The following is an 8082-nucleotide window of genomic DNA, read 5'->3' as shown; positions in this document are numbered from 1 at the left end:
CTCTCTCTCTCTCTCTCTCGTGTGTGTGTGTGTGTGTGTGTGTGTGTGTGTGTGTGTGTAAAGTCTGAAGACAATTTGTGAGAGTTGGTTCTCTCCTTCCACCAAGCCTGTCCTGAAAATTGAACTCAGGCTCTCCGTCTTGGCCGCAAGCACCTTTACCCATCCCTTCTTACCTATTTGGGATTTCTGTCATAAATCAGACAGCTCATTTTCTTTTTGTATTCCTCATGTTACTACTTTATGACAAGGAATCTCCTTGGCCTTGATTCCTCTCATGTCTCCTTCTTTGAGAACACATCCAAACTTCTCTTGGCTTTTCCTCCCCTTCTCAGTCATAAGGAAACCTTACATATCCCACTTACACATGCTTAACTAAATGCCAGTCACTGCCTCAACACCGCTCTGGGCATTTACCACCTTCCCTATTTCATCTGCATACCTGTCATTTAGTGATTACCTGCGGGAAAGAGGCTTGGCAAAGCTGAATTCCGTGGTGAGATATAATTACACCCCATGTCTGTTTGACCTCAAAGCCCATCCCACATCTCAAGGAGATTGAGAGTGAGGGTCAGAATAGCATCGTCTTTTGGTTAAAGTCCACATGAGCAAACCTGTACCCCTAAGAAAAGGAAACAACACAAAACAAATACAACTTGAGCTCAGGCACAGGGTGATCAAGGTTCAAGCTACTCTTGAGTCTGATGGTGAATCTGCTAAGAGATTTTTGTACTTGGTCTACAGATGCAATTGTTTATACCCACAGAGTCAAAGGTGTGGACGGTGGGTCTTTCAAGTACCGGGACTAAACAAAAATAGGAGAGAACCTGTTGAAGTGACTAGGCATCTACGATCTCCAACTCTGAGATGATGTCCACACAGGGCATGCCTTCCAGCTAGGAGTCCCCATACTGACTGCACCAAGACTCAGCACTGTGTTTCTTTCTAACCTTTCCCAGTCTCTTCCTGTCCAATCACAAAGCAGTCCCTGGTCAGGAGGACCCCTTTGCTCTGCTCTGCTAGGTTCCTACTGACCAAGGAAGTCACTCTAGCAACAGCCACAAATTCTGTCCCTGGGGCATAAATAAATGCTCAACTCCTACAGTTCATGGGCCAATGAGGGCCTAAGAGGCCTCCAATCGATCCAACCTATTTTAACTAGCAAGAAACTACCTGGTAATACCTTGTTTGTATTTCTTGGAGGAGGGACACCAGAAACCCTTATTTCATTCCCCACAATAATCGGAGGGCACACAGCGAGGGCAGCGCCATCTCCCAGCTGCTGATTACATCAAAGGCTTGAAGCACAAATTCAATTTTATGATGTTAATCTCGGCCTGCCACTCAGAAATTTTCTCTGAGGGACGTGATTTTTTTCTCTGGATTTCATTTTAAGAATGATTTTTTTTCATCCTCAATCAATAAAGATATGTTTTCATCAAAAGACTCTATCTTGGCAGAATTCAATTGGCTACCTCAATCCCTTTTGGTGACACGGTATTAATTAAAATAGTTTATGTTGCACCTCAGCTGGCAAAAGAGGCCGTGAAAAACAGCAGCTACTCAGAACACATGTTCTATACATGGCAACACGGAGGCCAGAAAATAATTTGCTCCTTCTCCAGGTGACAGGCATTAGCAATTCAAGGGTCATTCTGACTTGCTTTCTTTCACCGAAAAGAATAAAAAATAAAATAAATTTTAAAAAAGGTTGAAACTCTCCCTGTCAAGAGATTTTTTTTTTTCAGTAGAAAACGGAAGTGTAGGGAAATGGAATTCTCCAAATCCTGCCCTTGTGGGACCACAGAACAAGCAATCAATTGCCTCTGCATCCAGGGCATGGCAAAGCTGCTTAGAATCACTCTGTGTTTCTCTTAAGCTAAATAAGTAAATGGAAAGATGAGAAAAACAAGGCAATTAGAAAGTCCCTTTCTGAAGTAATGATTATAATTGGATGTACCATGTTTCTTAAAAAGCAGGCATGGAGTATTACTTAAGGTTTCTCTCAGTTGAAAGAGGAGAAAACTACAAAGTGTATCACAAAAAGTATTTGGATTCTATAGTCATGCATAAAGTGGGAGTTGATTCGCCCCAATGCACCCTTATGAAGTACCTGACACTGTGGTCTGCCAAACTCTGAGAGGAAGCATCCCACTCCCCTGCGATGCATACAGATCAGGGAACCTATGTAGCCTGAGGGATAAAGACTGCAGCCAGGTTTCCAAAAGATACGTGGGATGTTGGACACAGGGTGAATTTGCCCGGCCTAGATGGGGAGTGAGGAGGATTCACAGTGGGGGCCAAGTCAAATACTGAAATAATGAGATAGGAATTTATATTCAGAGCTGAGAGAAAATATGGAACAATCTAATAAAATAGTTGATAACTAAACGAGCCCCACCTTCCTAGTCCTGAACTCATTCACTTGTCGTAACTCTTGATACCCTGAGGCCTTACTTCATCTGCAAGTGATTAGAAATAACTGTTTTGGGTGACGCTTTCTTTTGGTACTAAAAATAGAAAAAAGAGTCAAATTAAGGGAAACCCTGTCCAGCCAGACTAGATAATTAGTGAGGTCTGGTCTCAGTGAAAAACCCTGCCTTAAAATGTAAGACAGGGGAAAAAAGATTTAAAAAACCACCTGATGTTGATTCCTGGTCTCCACACACATGTGTACATGCATGTTTGTTTACACACCTGTATGATACATATATAACACAGAGTCTCAGATATGCTAGAAAAGAGGGGGGAAGAGGAGGAGGGGGAGGAAGAGGAGAAGCTGGAGACATGGCTCAGTTAATAAAGTGTTGATTTACCAAGCAGGCACAGAGATCTGAGTTTGGTTTCCAGGACTCACTTTTTGAAAGCTGGGCATGGTAGCATGCTTATATTCCCAGTGCTGGAGAGATAGAGACAGGCTGACTCCTGAGGCTCTCTGGCCAGCCTAGTCTTAGCAATCTCCAGGTTCAGTGAGAGAGAAAAATGAAAGGAAATCAGGGAAGGCAGCTGATGTTGATGTCTAGCCTCCACATTGGCACCTGTATACACAAGGAACACACACACACACACCTGCAAGTGCACCATTTGCACAAAATGATGATTTCTATGAGATCCGCATCACCTTCGAGTTCTGTTCAAATGAAGACTCTTGGGATTTCCCACTGGATGGAACCTCTCACTCACGCTGAGTCCAGGAACCAGAACATAGACTAGGATTCCAGAGATGTTTATAGTTAAGCTAAGCAGCTTGACTGAACCTCAGCTTGAAGCTGTCAGGACCTTATGAATATCATCAGCACAATGAACAAATGTTCAAGTTAATTCACTAAGTCAAAGAAAACAAACAAAGGGAATGAATCCCCTCCCCTCCCCCAAATAATTCTCACCTAATTTCTTTTGCCAGATAACCATGCTTTGATGTGAATGCAGGCCTGGTCTGCTCTGGGCTTTCAGTGACCTACAGGGCTAGTGTGTAGAATAATTTTTTTTTCTCTTCAATGAACAGAATCTAAAGTAATTAAATTCCCTTTTCTGTCTAGTGATTATACCTACACGGCAGGTAGAATTTTTTCCCACACTCTGCAGGGCATTGTAACAAAACTCTTTGAATTCATGAAGTCATATTCAGCCAACTTGTACAACACTTGAGAGAGAGGGAACTCATACATGTGTACGCATCAGAATTGAAAGGGAAAGGTTTCTATATGTAAAAATGATGCTGAAAGCTAACAATACCAAAATGAAATCAAGATGGTAAGATTCTATAAGAGTTCCTTTTCAAAATGTTCAGTTAGCGTTTTGTGCTCCAAAGTAATAAATCTATCCCCCAATACCTCTTCCATAAGATTTTTTTCCCTAACATTCACTCAAATAGCTCAGAAGGAAGCAATGAGTGGCGTTTGGACTAGTGATATCATCAGGCTCCTGTAGGAATGCAGATTACTTTTTTGATAAGAGAACTGGTGCAGAGCAGAAGGACCTTCCTCGAATTTCAGACTGAGGGCACACACACCTTGGTTAAAGCAGCGCCCACAGTGTTTGGAGAACAGGACAGTAGCAATAGTAGGAAATGTAATTTTAGGCTTTATTCCAAATTATACCAGATAATATGTTCTTGGTCTGCTTTTAATATGTATATATATATATATATATATATATATATATATATATATATGTGTGTGTGTGTGTGTGTGTGTGTGTGTTCGCATATGTGCCATGTGTGTGTGAATGCCCCTGAAGGCTGAAGAGAATGAGGCATCCCCTTGGTGCTGGTGTTATAGGCAGCAGTTATGAGCTGCCTGACTGTGTGCCGGGAACTGAACTCTCTCCCCTGGAAGAGCAGCAAATGCTCTCCATCATAAGAAAAAGAACATTGGAGAAATTATTCCCATTTGTTGAATGACTATTAACTGCAGGCCCTGTACTGTTCATGGTATGCATGCCTTCAATGCGCAGCACAACATCCTAGAGTATTAAAAACTCTAGACAGGAGGAAATGAGACATGGAGAGCAAAGTAATTCGTCTAAGGTCCCACCAATCCTAAACCTCATGTCCTTAGTCAGCTGCCAAGGAGTCCAGCATGCCAGAACACTTTCTGGAACCAAGAGGAAAGTCCACAGTCCAAATTCTGCCGAGCAGTGCTCCCCAGCACTAGATATAGGTAACGGCATGCTAAGAAGAGTTCAGATAGTCTTCCTGATAAGTCCACATCCTGAAAGCTAAGAGAAAATACACACATTCGCATGTGTGTGCGTGCACACACACACACAGACACACACACACACAGACACACACATACACATTAAGGACTTTTGGAGACCACAAAATCAATATGGGAAGGGACTCAGTGGGACTTCAAGAATGAGCTGTAACTGGAATTCAGAACACAGTTCAATTTTTTTCCACCAGGTTCTCACTGTAACCTCTGGCCTCTGATTCTGCATAGAAGAGAGCAGAGTCCAGATATCTTAAAAACGGGTTAAAAAAAAAAAAAACTACATTAAAAAGTGATTCAGAGAAGTCTCGCCTACAATGAGCTGGCAGAGCAGTTACAGAGGCTACCACTATGAGTGACTGTAAATATTATTATTATTATTATTATTATTTAACAGAAATAATAAGCAAGTTGTCAAGCTGTTGGGATATCTAAAAGCAGCAGCCTAAAAACCCTGGAATGGTCCACAACAATACTTTCAAGGTACTGCCAAATATCTCAGGATTTAACCATACTCTTTCTCCATGAGACTGAGAGAGCACACACATGAGATCCCCAGATTTCTTATGTCCCCTCTTGGTTAAAGACGGTGAAAGTTCCTTTACATATGGTAAAGTCTGGCCACTGACATTATCTTGAGAAAGAAGTTCCAATTTACAAATATCTATCCCCTTAAAGAAGCAGTGATATTGGACTCAACACAGAAGATGTGGTTTTGAAAATCCTCCTTTTAGAGCGTCACAGGAAGGACTACCCTTCTCTTTTAGTGCATTCTTGAATATACTTTTGAGGGGCTTAGTACTGAAGGAACTAAAGGAAACAAAGGAACAGGTGATGGAGAGAGAGAGAGAGAGAGAGAGAGAGAGAGAGAGAGAGAGAGAGAGAGAAGAAGAAGAAGAAGAAGAAGAAGAAGAAGAAGAAGAAGAAGAAGANGAGAGAGAGAGAGAGAGAGAGAGAGAGAGAGAAGAAGAAGAAGAAGAAGAAGAAGAAGAAGAAGAAGAAGAAGAAGAAGAAGGAGGAGGAGGAGGAGGAGGAGGAGGAGGAAGCGAAGGAGGAGGAGGAGGGAGAGGAGGAGGAGAAAAAGGACCCCAAGTATGCATAGCACTTGTTAGAAAAAGAGCTTACTTTCCTCTTCCAGAATTCTTGAGATTTCTAGAAAGTAGGAGGAGGGGCTGACTGGCCCCCACCCCCTTGCAGTGGAACTACCAACAGCTGATGACTTCAAGTCCAGGAAGAGGTAGTAGGGGTGTGGCCCTGCTAGATGGACCATGCTTCAGTGGAGGGCTCTAACACATGCTATATGGGCAGCACAATCAGACTCCATGGATTATTTAAAAACAAAACAAAACAAACAAACAAAACCAACATGATGTTGGGAAGGGGGAGTGCCATGGTGAAGTGGATTTAGGTGGAATTAAGGGACATAGTGGAAGTGAATATGAATGATCTAAATACATTGTTTGCATATATAAAATTTCCAAAGAATTAATAAAAATATTGTATAGGGACAATACAACTTAAAGGTGGGGATGGGGTGGGGTGGGGGAGTTGGGAAGATAGAGAAAGTGAAAACCCTCTATGTGCACAGGGGCAGAGGCAGACAGAAAAGGGAGATGACAGATTCTGAGTACGTGCATTAGCTGAAAAAGTATTCCCCCAAATTGGCCTAGTGTTCAACAGCTGACCTTCAACTCCTTAGACAGACGACCTCCAGGAGGAAGAAGAAAGAGTTTAAGGCAGAGCCGGGCTCGACCATTGTTAACTGTACACAAACGGGCTGGAAGGAAAGATTCCTGCTGGACTGGAAACACTGCCCTAGAGGGAGTCTTGCTAGCAAGTCACCTTACCCAGTTTTCTTAGAACAGGCATCCCCCTGCCCTTTTAGCCTCTCCCCGTCCAAACTTACAAGAGTCTGGTCTTGGTTAAAAGCAGGTCTTCTTGGCTGTCTCGCTACAGGTGGGAGCAGGGGCTTTCCTCAGTTCTGTGCTGGGAGCAGCCTTCAGCTGTCACAGCCAGTAAGAGCTCACCTCCACCAGAGTCCTTCCTACTGCTGCGGAGGGAGCTAGTTGAAAAGTCCGAGAAACTCTCTCCACGGGAAAAAAGCAAGTCTCCCAAAGCATCGGGGAGCAGTTTCCCAGCAGAACCCAAAGTGGGGACACTACATGCAGCTGTCCGCAGCCCACTCCCACGGATGTTCAGATTCCCAGAGAGGGAGGAGCTGGGCGCCTTCCCGGAGCTGAACCAAACCCACAGGTGACAGGGCCGGGCTCAGAGGCCTCAGGTCGGATCCGCCTCCACCGGCCTCTGTCTGCCCCGCCCAGGCCGGCGCTGACCCAGCTGGCTCTGGTCTGCCTGCTTCCCACCGCCCTCCTGCAGTGGACTTGCCTGCTGCTGACCAGGGCCGATCCTTCCAGGGACACTGCACCCAGCAAAGGGCCCAGGTGCCAGGAGCACTAAGAACTTTGATGAGGGGTGAGAGATTCCCCGTGAGCCTGGAGAGCTGAGTTGCACTGTTGAGACTGCTAAGAGGCCTAAGAAAAAACTCAGGCAGTAAAATGCTCACCCCACAGGAATGGGGTCCTGAAGCCAGTAAAAATGTCTGGCTTGGAGGCCTGTGCACTTACAATACCAGTTCTGGGGAGAGGCAGACAGGCTAATCCCCGAGGCCAGCAACCTGGCTAAAGCCCTGTGCTCCAGGCTGTGAGAGACCTTGTCTCAAAATCCTGAGGAACATCACTTTATTGTCTAGCTTACACACACACACACACACACACACACACACACACACACACACACACACGGGAAGGTGGGGGGAAGAGAGGATGGTCAAGTACTTTAATTGACAGGGTAGATTGGAAAAATGGATTGGAAAAATTGGAAAAATGGCCCTCTGCCATTCTTGGGTCACTCAGTTCTTTTATCCTTCAAACCATGAGGTCTCTGGATTAGGAGAACCCCTACAAATAGGTGGACAGAGATTTTTAGCCCCCAACACCCCTATAATGTCTGGCTTCTCAAGTGCTCAGGACATGGGATCCTGCCCAGGATGACTGAGTCCTAGGTTATAGATCTAGGAAAGACCTTCCTGTTCCCATCTCTGCTCTTGCAATCTTTATGTCTTAGTGGTGCCGATTCTCGTCCAGTCAGAGCCTCACTTCCCCTCCCAGTGGATGCTGTCCCACTGGCCATCCATGGAATTCCTTCTTTTGCATTCTAACTGTAACCCACAGCTTATTGCCAATTCCCTAACTTGGCCTCCTCTGCCAGACTGTGGCCCTAGATGGGTTATGGAGCCCACAGTAGATACCTAAATCCTTGCTGAAGGAAGCTATGCATGTTACTGGTCACTGGCAAGGTCCCTAGCCTCTTC

General features: G+C 44.5%; 1 protein-coding gene across 4 annotated transcripts in view; it reads right to left on the bottom strand.

Moving 5' to 3' along the window:
- Wdr72 (WD repeat domain 72) overlaps positions 1–6983 on the bottom strand; it is a 169653-nt gene extending 162670 nt beyond the window's left edge. For 3 of the 4 annotated variants that reach the window (XM_029482131.1, XM_029482129.1, XM_029482130.1), the window contains exon 1: positions 6619–6954. The gene's annotated coding sequence lies outside the window, so the exon portion shown is untranslated. Of the gene's footprint in view, positions 1–6618 lie in introns of all 4 variants that reach the window. The other variant, XM_021173138.1, reaches the window with a different exon arrangement.
- Between the last annotated feature and the right edge of the window lie 1099 nt (positions 6984–8082).

Source organism: Mus caroli, chromosome 9, assembly GCF_900094665.2.
Source record: "Mus caroli chromosome 9, CAROLI_EIJ_v1.1, whole genome shotgun sequence".
Lineage (NCBI taxonomy): Eukaryota > Metazoa > Chordata > Mammalia > Rodentia > Muridae > Mus > Mus caroli.
This window is presented reverse-complemented; position numbering and strand designations above follow the sequence as displayed.